The sequence below is a fragment of the Salminus brasiliensis genome, chromosome 14 (genome assembly GCF_030463535.1).
Source record: "Salminus brasiliensis chromosome 14, fSalBra1.hap2, whole genome shotgun sequence".
Taxonomy (NCBI): Eukaryota; Metazoa; Chordata; class Actinopteri; order Characiformes; family Bryconidae; genus Salminus; species Salminus brasiliensis.
Genome location: NC_132891.1, coordinates 335,008 through 348,656, shown reverse-complemented (window position 1 = coordinate 348,656; position 13,649 = coordinate 335,008).

The window sequence follows — 13,649 nt, the reverse complement described above, 5'->3', positions numbered from 1 at the left end:
AGAACCGAACAGAACCAGATTTCCTTACAGCCACTAACAGACATTCCTCCAGCTGGCCTGGCCCATACCACCCATCAGAAAGACCAGCGGTGTTCCCGGGGGGCAGTACCATATAGATTTATATACAGAAACAGGTCAGTCCTCAGTAACGCCCCCTTACATGTACACTGACTGCGCTGATCAGACTCTTCTCCAGAGAGACTCACAGCTTCACTGTCTCTCAGAAAATACCCTGAACTAGTTTATAGAGACTAGACTCCAGAAGATCCTCTAATCTTAGACTCTACTGAACACAGACGTCAGTCTGGAGACCCAGTCCTCCACACACTCTACACTCTGCTGAGTCCTCTTAGAGGAGGCTCTTCAGTCTGGGTTTGAGGACAGCGAGCGCTGGACACCCAGGGGACAGAAAAAAGTCTGGACGCTCGTCTTCCGTGGATCTTAAAGGATGGCGGGTCGAGCCGAGTCGTACTTGAACAGGGTAAACGCTTTTTGCAGCAGCTTTCAGTTCTGTTTGGAAGATGGTGGAGGGATACATGCTGCAGGGTGTAGTGCAGCTACAGAAAGTAGTCCCTAAAGAGAACTGCATTAGTTCAGATTCTCTATTCACTATTTTACCATCATCATCATCATCATCATCCCATATAAAACTCAGAAGACTCGTGTAGCTGCACTGGTGGGTTTGGATAGGAGATAAATTATGGGCTGTATCTGTGTTGTAGTCATGGTGACATCTACATCCATTCTCCTCCACTGTAGAGAGATCAGAGTGGGTCAGTTTCTCTACAGTGAGGCTCAGTTACACACTGGACCCCCGACTCTGACTGAGCTCAGTTTACCCCCCTCCCCCCGAATGAGCTCATCTCACACACTGAGATATGCAGAGAATTTTGAAACATGGGTTTAATAAGTGTAGAAGAGACGGGTCACGTACTGAACACATCCAGCACAGTTGTGTGACCTTTCTGGTGTGAGTGGGATAATTACTGGTCAGAGGAAGTGTCCCCTCTGTGTGATGAATACAATGACAGTGTTCATACACTCATATGTGCACGTCTCTAACGGTGATATACAGAAGAGACTACAGCCCCCTAACCCCATCACTCTACCCCATCACTCTAACCCCATCACTCTAACCCCATCACTCTCCCCATCACTCTAACCCCATCACTCTCCCCATCACTCTAACCCCATCACTCTCCCCATCACTCTACCCCATCACTCTAACCCCATCACTCTCCCCATCACTCTAACCCCATCACTCTCCCCATCACTCTACCCCATCACTCTAACCCCATCACTCTCCCCATCACTCTAACCCCATCACTCTCCCCCATCACTCTACCCCATCACTCTAACCCCATCACTCTACCCCATCACTCTAACTCCATCACTCTCCCCCATCACTCTAACACCATCACTCTCCCCCATCACTCTTCCCCCATCACTCTACCCCATCACTCTACTCCATCACTCTACCCCATCACTCTAACCCCATCACTCTAGCCCATCACTCTACCCCATCACTCTAACCCCATCACTCTACCCCATCACTCTAACCCCATCACTCTACCCCATCACTCTAACCCCATCACTCTAACCCCATCACTCTACCCCATTACTCTAACCCCATCACTCTACCCCATCACTCTAACCCCATCACTCTAACACCATCACTCTCCCCATCACTCTAACCCCATCACTCTACCCCATCGCTCTAACCCCATCGCTCTAACCCATCGCTCTACCCCATCACTCTACCCCATCACTCTAACCCCATCACTCTAACCCCATCACTCTACCCCATCACTCTAACCCCATCACTCTACCCCATCACTCTACCCCCATCACTCTACCCCATCACTCTACCCCATCACTCAAACCCCATCAAGTCAAGTCAAGTCAAGTCAAGTGGGTTTATTGTCATTTCAACTACATACAGAGTACACAGTGAAACGAAACAACGTTCCTCCAGGACCATGGTGCAACATACACAGTGCATACAAAACACAAGTGCAACACAAACAAACAAGTGCGGACAGACAACACAGTACAGACAGAGGATAATAAATAATGTCTGTAGTGTGCAAGTTGTGCAATGTGCGATAAATAGAGTCCAGTGAGGTAGTAAAGTTAACAGTGCAAATGCTTGTGCAAAAAATGCTTCCCATGTTATCTGGGATAAATGGTTGGAAAGAGAGAGAGAGGGAGAGAGAGAGAGAGAGAGGGAGAGAGGGAGAGTGTAAGATATCAGTTCAGGAGTTGAGTTGTGTTGAGGAGTCTGATGGCTTGTGGGAAGAAGCTATTGCAGAGTCTGGTCGTGTTGGACCGGATGCTGCGGTACCTTCTTCCTGATGGCAGGAGGGAGAACAGACTGTGTGAAGGGTGGGTGGAGTCATCCACAATGCTGGTTGCTTTGCGGATGCAGCGGGTGGTGTAAATGTCCATGACGGAGGGGAGAGAGACTCCGATGATCTTCTCAGCTGTCCTCACAATGCGTTGGAGGGACTTGCGGTCAGAGGCTGTGCAGGTCCCAAACCAGGCAGTGATGCAGCTGCTTAGGATGCTCTCTATGGTTCCCCTATAGAAGAGGGTGAGGATGGGTGGAGGGAGACGGGCCTTTCTCAGCTTCCGGAGGAAGTAGAGACGCTGTTGGGCTTTCTTGGCTGTAGAGCTGGTGTTCAGGGACCAGGTGAGGTTCTCCGCTAGGTGGACACCAAGGAACTTGGTGCTCTTAACGATCTCCACAGAGGAGCCGTTGATGTTAAGCGGAGAGTGGTCCGGTCTTGATTTCCTGAAGTCAACAACCATTTCCTTGGTCTTCTCTACATTCCAGTGAAGGTTGTTGACTGTACACCAGTCTGTCAGCTGCTGCACCTCCTCTCTGTATGCTGACTCGTCGCCTTTGCTGATGAGACCCAGCACAGTTGTATCATCGGCGAACTTTATGATGCTGTTAGAACTGTGTTTCGCAACACAGTCATGAGTCAGCAGGGTGAACAGCAGAGGACTCAGTACACTGCCCTGAGGTGCCCCAGTGTTCATGGTGATGGTGCTGGAGCTGCTGTCCCCGAACCGGACTAACTGGGGCCTTCCTGTCAGGAAGTCCAGGATCCAGTTGCAGAGGGGGGTGTTGAGGCCCAGCAGGCTTAACTTCCTCGTGAGGTTCTGTGGGATGATGGTGTTGAATGCTGAACTGAAGTCTATGAACAGCATTCTGACGTAGGTGTCCTTCTTCTCCAGGTGGGTAAGGGAGAGATGAAGGGTGGTGGTGATGGCATCGTCCGTGGAGCGGTTGGGATGATATGCAAATTGCAGGGGGTCCAATGAAGAGGGCAGTTGGTTCTTGATGTTCCTCATGACTAACCTCTCGAAGCACTTCATGATGATGGGCGTGAGAGCTACGGGACGGTAGTCATTGAGGCAGGACACCGTGGACTTCTTCGGCACGGGGGCGATGGTGGTGGTCTTGAGGCACGTTGGGACAGTGGAGCTGCGCAGGGAGACGTTGAAGATGTCCGTGAGAACATCTGTCAACTGGTCTGCACACTCTCTGAGCACTCTGCCGGGGATGTTGTCTGGTCCTGCAGCTTTTCGTGGGTTGACTCTGCGCAGAGTTTTCCTCACGTCCACTGCAGTCAGGCACAACACCTGCTCGTCCGGCTTGGGTGTGGTCTTTCTCACCAACGTGTTGTTCTGTGCCTCAAACCGTGCATAAAAGTCGTTCAGGGCATCTGGGAGGAAGGCATCACTGTCACAGGATGGTGGCATTGTCCTGTAGTTTGTGATTTCCTGGATGCCCTGCCACATGCGCCCATCACTCTACCCCATCACTCTAACCCCATCACTCTACCCCATCACTCTCCCCATCACTCTACCCCATCACTCTAACCCCATCACTCTCCCCATCACTCTACCCCATCACTCTAACCCCATCACTCTAACCCATCACTCTAACCCCATCACTCTAACCCATCACTCTAACCCCATCACTCTAACCCCATCACTCTAACCCATCACTCTAACCCCATTACTCTACCCCATCACTCTAACCCATCACTCTACCCCATCACTCTAACACCATCACTCTCCCCATCACTCTAACCCCATCACTCTACTCCATCACTCTAGCCCATCACTCTAACCCCATCACTCTACCCCATCACTCTAACCCCATCACTCTAACCCATCACTCTAACCCCATTACTCTACCCCATCACTCTAACCCCATCACTCTACCCCATCACTCTAACCCATCACTCTACCCCATCACTCTAACCCCATCGCTCTAACCCAATCGCTCTAACCCATCGCTCTACCCCATCGCTCTACCCATCACTCTAACCCCATCACTCTAACCCCATCACTCTACCCCATCACTCTAACCCCATCACTCTAACCCCATCACTCTACCCCATCACTCTAACCCCATCACTCTAACCCCATCACTCTACCCCATCACTCTACCCCCATCACTCTACCCCATCACTCTACCCCATCACTCTAACCCCATCACTCTAGCCCATCACTCTAACCCCATCACTCTCCCCATCACTCTAACCCCATCACTCTAACCCATCACTCTACCCCATCACTCTAACCCCATCACTCTAACCCCATCACTCTACCCCATCACTCTAACCCATCACTCTACCCCGTCACTCTAACCCATCACTCTAACCCCATTACTCTACCCCATCACTCTAACCCCATCACTCTAACCCCATCACTCTACCCCATCACTCTCCCCATCACTCTAACCCCATCACTCTAACCCATCACTCTACCCCATCACTCTAACCCCATCACTCTAACCCATCACTCTAACCCCATCACTCTACCCCATCACTCTAACCCCATCACTCTACCCCATCACTCTAACCCATCACTCTAACCCCATCACTCTAGCCCATCACTCTACGCCATCACTCTAACCCCATCACTCTACCCCATCACTCTACCCCATCACTCAAACCCCATCACTCTACCCCATCACTCTAACCCCATCACTCTACCCCATCACTCTCCCCATCACTCAAACCCCATCACTCTACCCCATCACTCTAACCCCATCACTCTACCCCATCACTCTCCCCATCACTCTAGCCCATCACTCTACTCCATCACTCTACCCCATCACTCTACCCCCATCACTCTAGCCCATCACTCTACCCCATCACTCTCCCCATCACTCTAACCCATCACTCTAACCCCATTACTCTACCCCATCACTCTAACCCCATCACTCTACCCCATCACTCTAACCCATCACTCTACCCCATCACTCTAACCCCATCGCTCTAACCCCATCGCTCTAACCCAATCGCTCTAACCCATCGCTCTACCCCATCGCTCTACCCCATCGCTCTACCCCATCACTCTAACCCCATCACTCTAACCCCATCACTCTACCCCATCACTCTAACCCTATCACTCTAACCCCATCACTCTACCCCATCACTCTACCCCATCACTCTACCCCCATCACTCTAGCCCATCACTCTAACCCCATCACTCTCCCCATCACTCTAACCCCATCACTCTAACCCATCACTCTACCCCATCACTCTAACCCCATCACTCTAACCCCATCACTCTAACCCATCACTCTACCCTGTCACTCTAACCCATCACTCTAACCCCATTACTCTACCCCATCACTCTAACCCCATCACTCTAACCCCATCACTCTACCCCATCACTCTCCCCATCACTCTAACCCCATCACTCTAACCCATCACTCTACCCCATCACTCTAACCCCATCACTCTAACCCCATCACTCTACCCCATCACTCTAACCCCATCACTCTACCCCATCACTCTAACCCATCACTCTAACCCCATCACTCTAGCCCATCACTCTACGCCATCACTCTAACCCCATCACTCTACCCCATCACTCAAACCCCATCACTCTACCCCATCACTCTAACCCCATCACTCTACCCCATCACTCTCCCCATCACTCTAGCCCATCACTCTACTCCATCACTCTACCCCATCACTCTACCCCCATCACTCTAGCCCATCACTCTACCCCATCACTCTACCCCATCACTCAAACCCCATCACTCTACCCCATCACTCAAACCCCATCACTCTACCCCATCACTCTAGCCCATCACTCTACCCCATCACTCTAACCATCACTCTAACCCCATCACTCTAACCCATCACTCTAACCCCATTACTTTACCCCATCACTCTAACCCCATCACTCTAACCCATCACTCTACCCCATCACTCTAACACCATCACTCTCCCCATCACTCTAACCGCATCACTCTAACCCCATCGCTCTACCCCATCACTCTAACCCATCACTCTAACCCCATCACTCTAACCCATCACTCTAACCCCATCACTCTACCCCATCACTCTAACCCCATCACTCTAACCCCATCACTCTAGCCCATCACTCTACCCCATCACTCTAACCCCATCACTCTACCCCATCACTCTAACCCCATCACTCTAACCCCATCACTCTACCCCATCACTCTAACCCCATCACTCTAACCCCATCACTCTACCCCATTACTCTAACCCCATCACTCTACCCCATCACTCTACCCCATCACTCTAACCCCATCACTCTAACACCATCACTCTCCCCATCACTCTAACCCCATCGCTCTACCCCATCGCTCTAACCCCATCGCTCTAACCCATCGCTCTACCCCATCACTCTAACCCCATCACTCTAACCCCATCACTCTACCCCATCACTCTAACCCCATCACTCTAACCCCATCACTCTACCCCATCACTCTAACCCCATCACTCTACCCCATCACTCTACCCCCATCACTCTACCCCATCACTCTACCCCATCACTCAAACCCCATCAAGTCAAGTCAAGTCAAGTCAAGTGGGTTTATTGTCATTTCAACTACATACAGAGTACACAGTGAAACGAAACAACGTTCCTCCAGGACCATGGTGCAACATACACAGTGCATACAAAACACAAGTGCAACACAAACAAACAAGTGCGGACAGACAACACATTACAGACAGAGGATAATAAATAATGTCTGTAGTGTGCAAGTTGTGCAATGTGCGATAAATAGAGTCCAGTGAGGTAGTAAAGTTAACAGTGCAAATGCTTGTGCAAAAAATGCTTCCCATGTTATCTGGGATAAATGGTTGGAAAGAGAGAGAGAGGGAGAGAGAGAGAGGGAGAGAGGGAGAGTGTAAGATATCAGTTCAGGAGTTGAGTTGTGTTGAGGAGTCTGATGGCTTGTGGGAAGAAGCTATTGCAGAGTCTGGTCGTGTTGGACCGGATGCTGCGGTACCGTCTTCCTGATGGCAGGAGGGAGAACAGACTGTGTGAAGGGTGGGTGGAGTCATCCACAATGCTGGTTGCTTTGCGGATGCAGCGGGTGGTGTAAATGTCCATGACGGAGGGGAGAGAGACTCCGATGATCTTCTCAGCTGTCCTCACAATGCGTTGGAGGGACTTGCGGTCAGAGGCTGTGCAGGTCCCAAACCAGGCAGTGATGCAGCTGCTTAGGATGCTCTCTATGGTTCCCCTATAGAAGAGGGTGAGGATGGGTGGAGGGAGACGGGCCTTTCTCAGCTTCCGGAGGAAGTAGAGACGCTGTTGGGCTTTCTTGGCTGTAGAGCTGGTGTTCAGGGACCAGGTGAGGTTCTCCGCTAGGTGGACACCAAGGAACTTGGTGCTCTTAACGATCTCCACAGAGGAGCCGTTGATGTTAAGCGGAGAGTGGTCCGGTCTTGATTTCCTGAAGTCAACAACCATTTCCTTGGTCTTCTCTACATTCCAGTGAAGGTTGTTGACTGTACACCAGTCTGTCAGCTGCTGCACCTCCTCTCTGTATGCTGACTCGTCGCCTTTGCTGATGAGACCCAGCACAGTTGTATCATCGGCGAACTTTATGATGCTGTTAGAACTGTGTTTCGCAACACAGTCATGAGTCAGCAGGGTGAACAGCAGAGGACTCAGTACACTGCCCTGAGGTGCCCCAGTGTTCATGGTGATGGTGCTGGAGCTGCTGTCCCTGAACCGGACTAACTGGGGCCTTCCTGTCAGGAAGTCCAGGATCCAGTTGCAGAGGGGGGTGTTGAGGCCCAGCAGGCTTAACTTCCTCGTGAGGTTCTGTGGGATGATGGTGTTGAATGCTGAACTGAAGTCTATGAACAGCATTCTGACGTAGGTGTCCTTCTTCTCCAGGTGGGTAAGGGAGAGATGAAGGGTGGTGGTGATGGCATCGTCCGTGGAGCGGTTGGGATGATATGCAAATTGCAGGGGGTCCAATGAAGAGGGCAGTTGGTTCTTGATGTTCCTCATGACTAACCTCTCGAAGCACTTCATGATGATGGGCGTGAGAGCTACGGGACGGTAGTCATTGAGGCAGGACACCGTGGACTTCTTCGGCACGGGGGCGATGGTGGTGGTCTTGAGGCACGTTGGGACAGTGGAGCTGCGCAGGGAGACGTTGAAGATGTCCGTGAGAACATCTGTCAACTGGTCTGCACACTCTCTGAGCACTCTGCCGGGGATGTTGTCTGGTCCTGCAGCTTTTCGTGGGTTGACTCTGCGCAGAGTTTTCCTCACGTCCACTGCAGTCAGGCACAACACCTGCTCGTCCGGCTTGGGTGTGGTCTTTCTCACCAACGTGTTGTTCTGTGCCTCAAACCGTGCATAAAAGTCGTTCAGGGCATCTGGGAGGAAGGCATCACTGTCACAGGATGGTGGCATTGTCCTGTAGTTTGTGATTTCCTGGATGCCCTGCCACATGCGCCCATCACTCTACCCCATCACTCTAACCCCATCACTCTACCCCATCACTCTCCCCATCACTCTACCCCATCACTCTAACCCCATCACTCTCCCCATCACTCTACCCCATCACTCTAACCCCATCACTCTAACCCCATCACTCTAACCCATCACTCTAACCCCATCACTCTAACCCATCACTCTAACCCCATCACTCTAACCCCATCACTCTAACCCATCACTCTAACCCCATTACTCTACCCCATCACTCTAACCCATCACTCTACCCCATCACTCTAACACCATCACTCTCCCCATCACTCTAACCCCATCACTCTACTCCATCATTCTAGCCCATCACTCTAACCCCATCACTCTACCCCATCACTCTCCCCATCACTCTAACCCCATCACTCTAACCCATCACTCTAACCCCATTACTCTACCCCATCACTCTAACCCCATCACTCTACCCCATCACTCTACCCCATCACTCTAACCCCATCGCTCTAACCCCATCGCTCTAACCCAATCGCTCTAACCCATCGCTCTACCCCATCGCTCTACCCCATCGCTCTACCCCATCACTCTAACCCCATCACTCTAACCCCATCACTCTACCCCATCACTCTAACCCCATCACTCTTACCCCATCACTCTACCCCATCACTCTACCCCCATCACTCTACCCCATCACTCTACCCCCATCACTCTAACCCCATCACTCTAGCCCATCACTCTAACCCCATCACTCTCCCCATCACTCTAACCCCATCACTCTAACCCATCACTCTACCCCATCACTCTAACCCCATCACTCTAACCCCATCACTCTACCCCATCACTCTAACCCATCACTCTACCCCGTCACTCTAACCCCATTACTCTACCCCATCACTCTAACCCCATCACTCTACCCCATCACTCTAGCCCATCACTCTAACCCCATCACTCTCCCCATCACTCTAACCCCATCACTCTAACCCATCACTCTACCCCATCACTCTAACCCCATCACTCTAACCCATCACTCTAACCCCATCACTCTACCCCATCACTCTAACCCCATCACTCTACCCCATCACTCTAACCCATCACTCTAACCCCATCACTCTAGCCCATCACTCTACGCCATCACTCTAACCCCATCACTCTACCCCATCACTCAAACCCCATCACTCTACCCCATCACTCTCCCCATCACTCTAGCCCATCACTCTACTCCATCACTCTACCCCATCACTCTACCCCATCACTCTAGCCCATCACTCTACCCCATCACTCAAACCCCATCACTCTACCCCATCACTCAAACCCCATCACTCTACCCCATCACTCTACCCCATCACTCTAGCCCATCACTCTACCCCATCACTCTAACCATCACTCTAACCCCATCACTCTAACCCATCACTCTAACCCCATTACTCTACCCCATCACTCTAACCCCATCACTTTACCCCATCACTCTAACCCATCACTCTACCCCATCACTCTAACCCCATCACTCTAACACCATCACTCTCCCCATCACTCTAACCGCATCACTCTAACCCCATCGCTCTACCCCATCACTCTAACCCATCACTCTAACCCCATCACTCTAACCCATCACTCTAACCCCATTACTCTACCCCATCACTCTAACCCCATCAGTCTACCCCATCACTCTAACCCATCACTCTACCCCCGTCTCTCAGCAGTGAGAAGTTCTACCGTAGAAGCTCCAGATCTGATCAGAACAGATAAAGCAGCTGAACATAAATCCAGTAAAAAGGAGAAACAAGAGCTTCTCATTCTGAAGAAAGTAGTGAGATCAACAGCAGCAGCTCACCTGATTTACCACCATTAAGCCCTGATTTACCACCAAACCAGGTGTTGATCTGAGGAGAACTCTAAATAATACTAGACTCCATGAGGAGAACTTTGGAGATGTTCTAATGATGAACACAGTGATGAAGAATGATGGAGGGGATTGAAATATTTGCTCAGTTTTGTAAATTCGTCAACATCCTTTCCTCACAGCAAGAGCTGGATTTCGTCTGATTGGACCATTAAGCGGTTCTCTGTGGCTAACTGTTCCTGTAAGGCGGCCGCTGCAGGCCAAGGCCTTGTGTGTGTTTATTTACCAGGCTGAGTGTTACAGTGTTTTCCTACGTGGGCGTGCGGATGTGTTAGCGCGTTAGCATGTTGTAGCCGTTCATAAATCATCACGTTTTATTTGTTAGGTCTGACTGTGGACAGACAGCTGGCCAGACCACACAACACACTCAAAGAAAGAGAGAATCATGTGATACTACATATATACTATATTTTGACAAAAGTATTGGGACACCTGCTCATTCTTCTGAAATCAGGGGTATTAAAAAGAGTTTCTCCTGCTGTTGTTGGAATAACTGTCTCTACTGTCTACTGTTTCTACTAGATTTTGGAAGAGCATTGCTGTGAGGATTTGATTGCACTCAGCAACAAACAAAGTACTGAGGTCAGGATGTTGGATGATGATCCCCACCCCACAACTCCTCAACTCATTCCAAAAGTACTGGATGGAGCTCCTCCACCATCATTCCAGAGAACACAGCTCCTCCACTGCTCCACAGCTCCTCAGTGCTGGGGGGCTTTATACCCCTCTAGCCCACGCCTGGCATTATTAGGCAGCATGGAGCCAATAGGGTCATGATGTAGATCTGCTCCAGAGAGTCCTATTCTATTGGCAGTTCTTTACTTTCAGGGACTTTTCAGACAAGCTGTGTGTGCATTTGCACATCTGTGTCAGTTACAGTTGTAAGTTACAAAAGCTGAAAGCTGTAAAATGTTGATTTTTTACTAAATGATCACTTTAATGAAGATCTGTCCTCAATCTACAGAAACCGGCCTCCTCCTCGCCCCAGCTAGTGCTGCCAATTACTGATCTGCAGAACAGCAGTCATGGAGAACGAGAAACGATGATGTGTGTTGGAGAGAAAGTTAATTAGGGAAACAAAGGAACAGCATTATTTAATAGCTGTGGAATGAATACATGCTGGACGGATCCCATGTTGATCCAACCAGGGTTTACTCCCCCTCATATGGCCGGGTCTGTTTACAGCAGGCGTTTCGCTGCAGAGGGTTTATCTTACGTTACAGCTGGATTTATTACACACTCAAAAAAGATCTTGTCTGTCTGGACCTGGTGATTGCCTTCTTTTTTCCTTTTCCATTCAGATCCAGCGGGAATGTTTTCGTCTGCTGCCCCCGTCTGGCCATCCACTGTAATTAAACTCGGTTTGGCTTCATCCGCTCCATGGCGGTGTGTGTGGGTGTGTGTGTGTGTGTGAATAGTGTCAGCGGCTGTGGTTTGGATGGTGCCCCAGAGGTCTGACCTCTACATCATGAACCCAAAGCCCTCCAGAAGCAGAAAATGAAAGCGCTATTTCAACCAGTCATTTTCTTTCCACTTATCCCAACATTAATCACGCAGCCCAGACAGGAGTTAACACAGCCAGCACGCAACAGAAGCTCCACCAGTTAGCACCAGCAGCATCAGTTTAGCTCCACTTAACAACGTAATAGCATTTCATACTGAATAGCAGCATTAGTTTAGCCCCACCCATTCAGCCTACATCAGTTTAGCCCCACCCATTCAGCCCCACCTATTCAGCCTACAGCAGTTCAGCCCCACCTATTCAGCCTACAGCAGTTTAGCCCCACCCATTCAGCGTACAGCAGTTTAGCCCCACCCATTCAGCCTACATCAGTTAAGCCCCACCCATTCAGCCTACAGCAGTTTAGCCCCACCCATTCAGCGTACAGCAGTTTAGCTCCACCCATTCAGCCTACATCAGTTAAGCCCCACCCATTCAGTCTACAGCCGTTTAGCCCCACCCATTCAGCCTACATCAGTTAAGCCCCACCCATTCAGCCTACAGCAGTTAAGCCCCACCCATTCAGCCTACAGCAGTTTAGCCCCACCAATTCAGCCTACATCAGTTCAGCCCCTCCCATTCAGTCTACAGCAATTTAGCCACCCACCCATTCAGCCTACATCAGTTTAGCCCCACCCATTCAGCCTACATCAGTTAAGCCCCACCCATTCAGTCTACAGCAGTTTAGCCCCACCCATTCAGCGTACAGTAGTTTAGCCCCACCCATTCAGTCTACAGCAGCCTACATTCAGCCTACAGCAGTTTAGCCCCACCCATTCAGCCTACATCAGTTAAGCCCCACCCATTCAGTCTACAGTACTAACAGTTTGATTCTATTGGAGAAAAAAGCTTGTTTTTGGTTTATAAACTCACAGAAATGTAATTATCTCCTCTGGTAATAGCTGCTACCCTTGACTTGCTAATTTCACACCCGCCGTCTGGCCGCAGTTGCCCCGGTTCACCCCTGCCCCCCCGGCTGGCGGATGTTGGAAGCCCAGTGTTAGAGCAGCATGGCAGGTTGGAGATCAGGCTAATGGGGAAACATAAGCCTTCATTAGCGTTTAGCAACAATAGCGCTGCTGTTCCGCTCGGCCTCTGCGGCGGCCCCCGGCTCGCAGGCCGCCGGATCGGATGGCCCTGACGCTTTGTTGCACCTTTTGTGCTTCGGGACAATGAGCTGCTTTTCTCTCTTTTCTCTAATCTGAGCTGAATGGAGCTCTTTCTCTGCGCCGGGGCGGAGGACAAACGCTGGAGTCATTATGTCTGCGCAAACGTGGAAACGGAGGTGGGGTTTCTGTGGGGGACGGACATAGAAGCATACTTGTTGAGGCGTGTTAATCTATAAGGGGTGTGTGTGTGTGTGTGTGTGTCTTCTGCTGTGTCTGTCCACTAGAGGGCACCACTTTCACTTCTATATGGACCTGTGTATATGGACCTGCCTTTGATTGAGAGGTTAATAAAGCTGATCAAATAGATCAATCTCACAGTTTACCACAA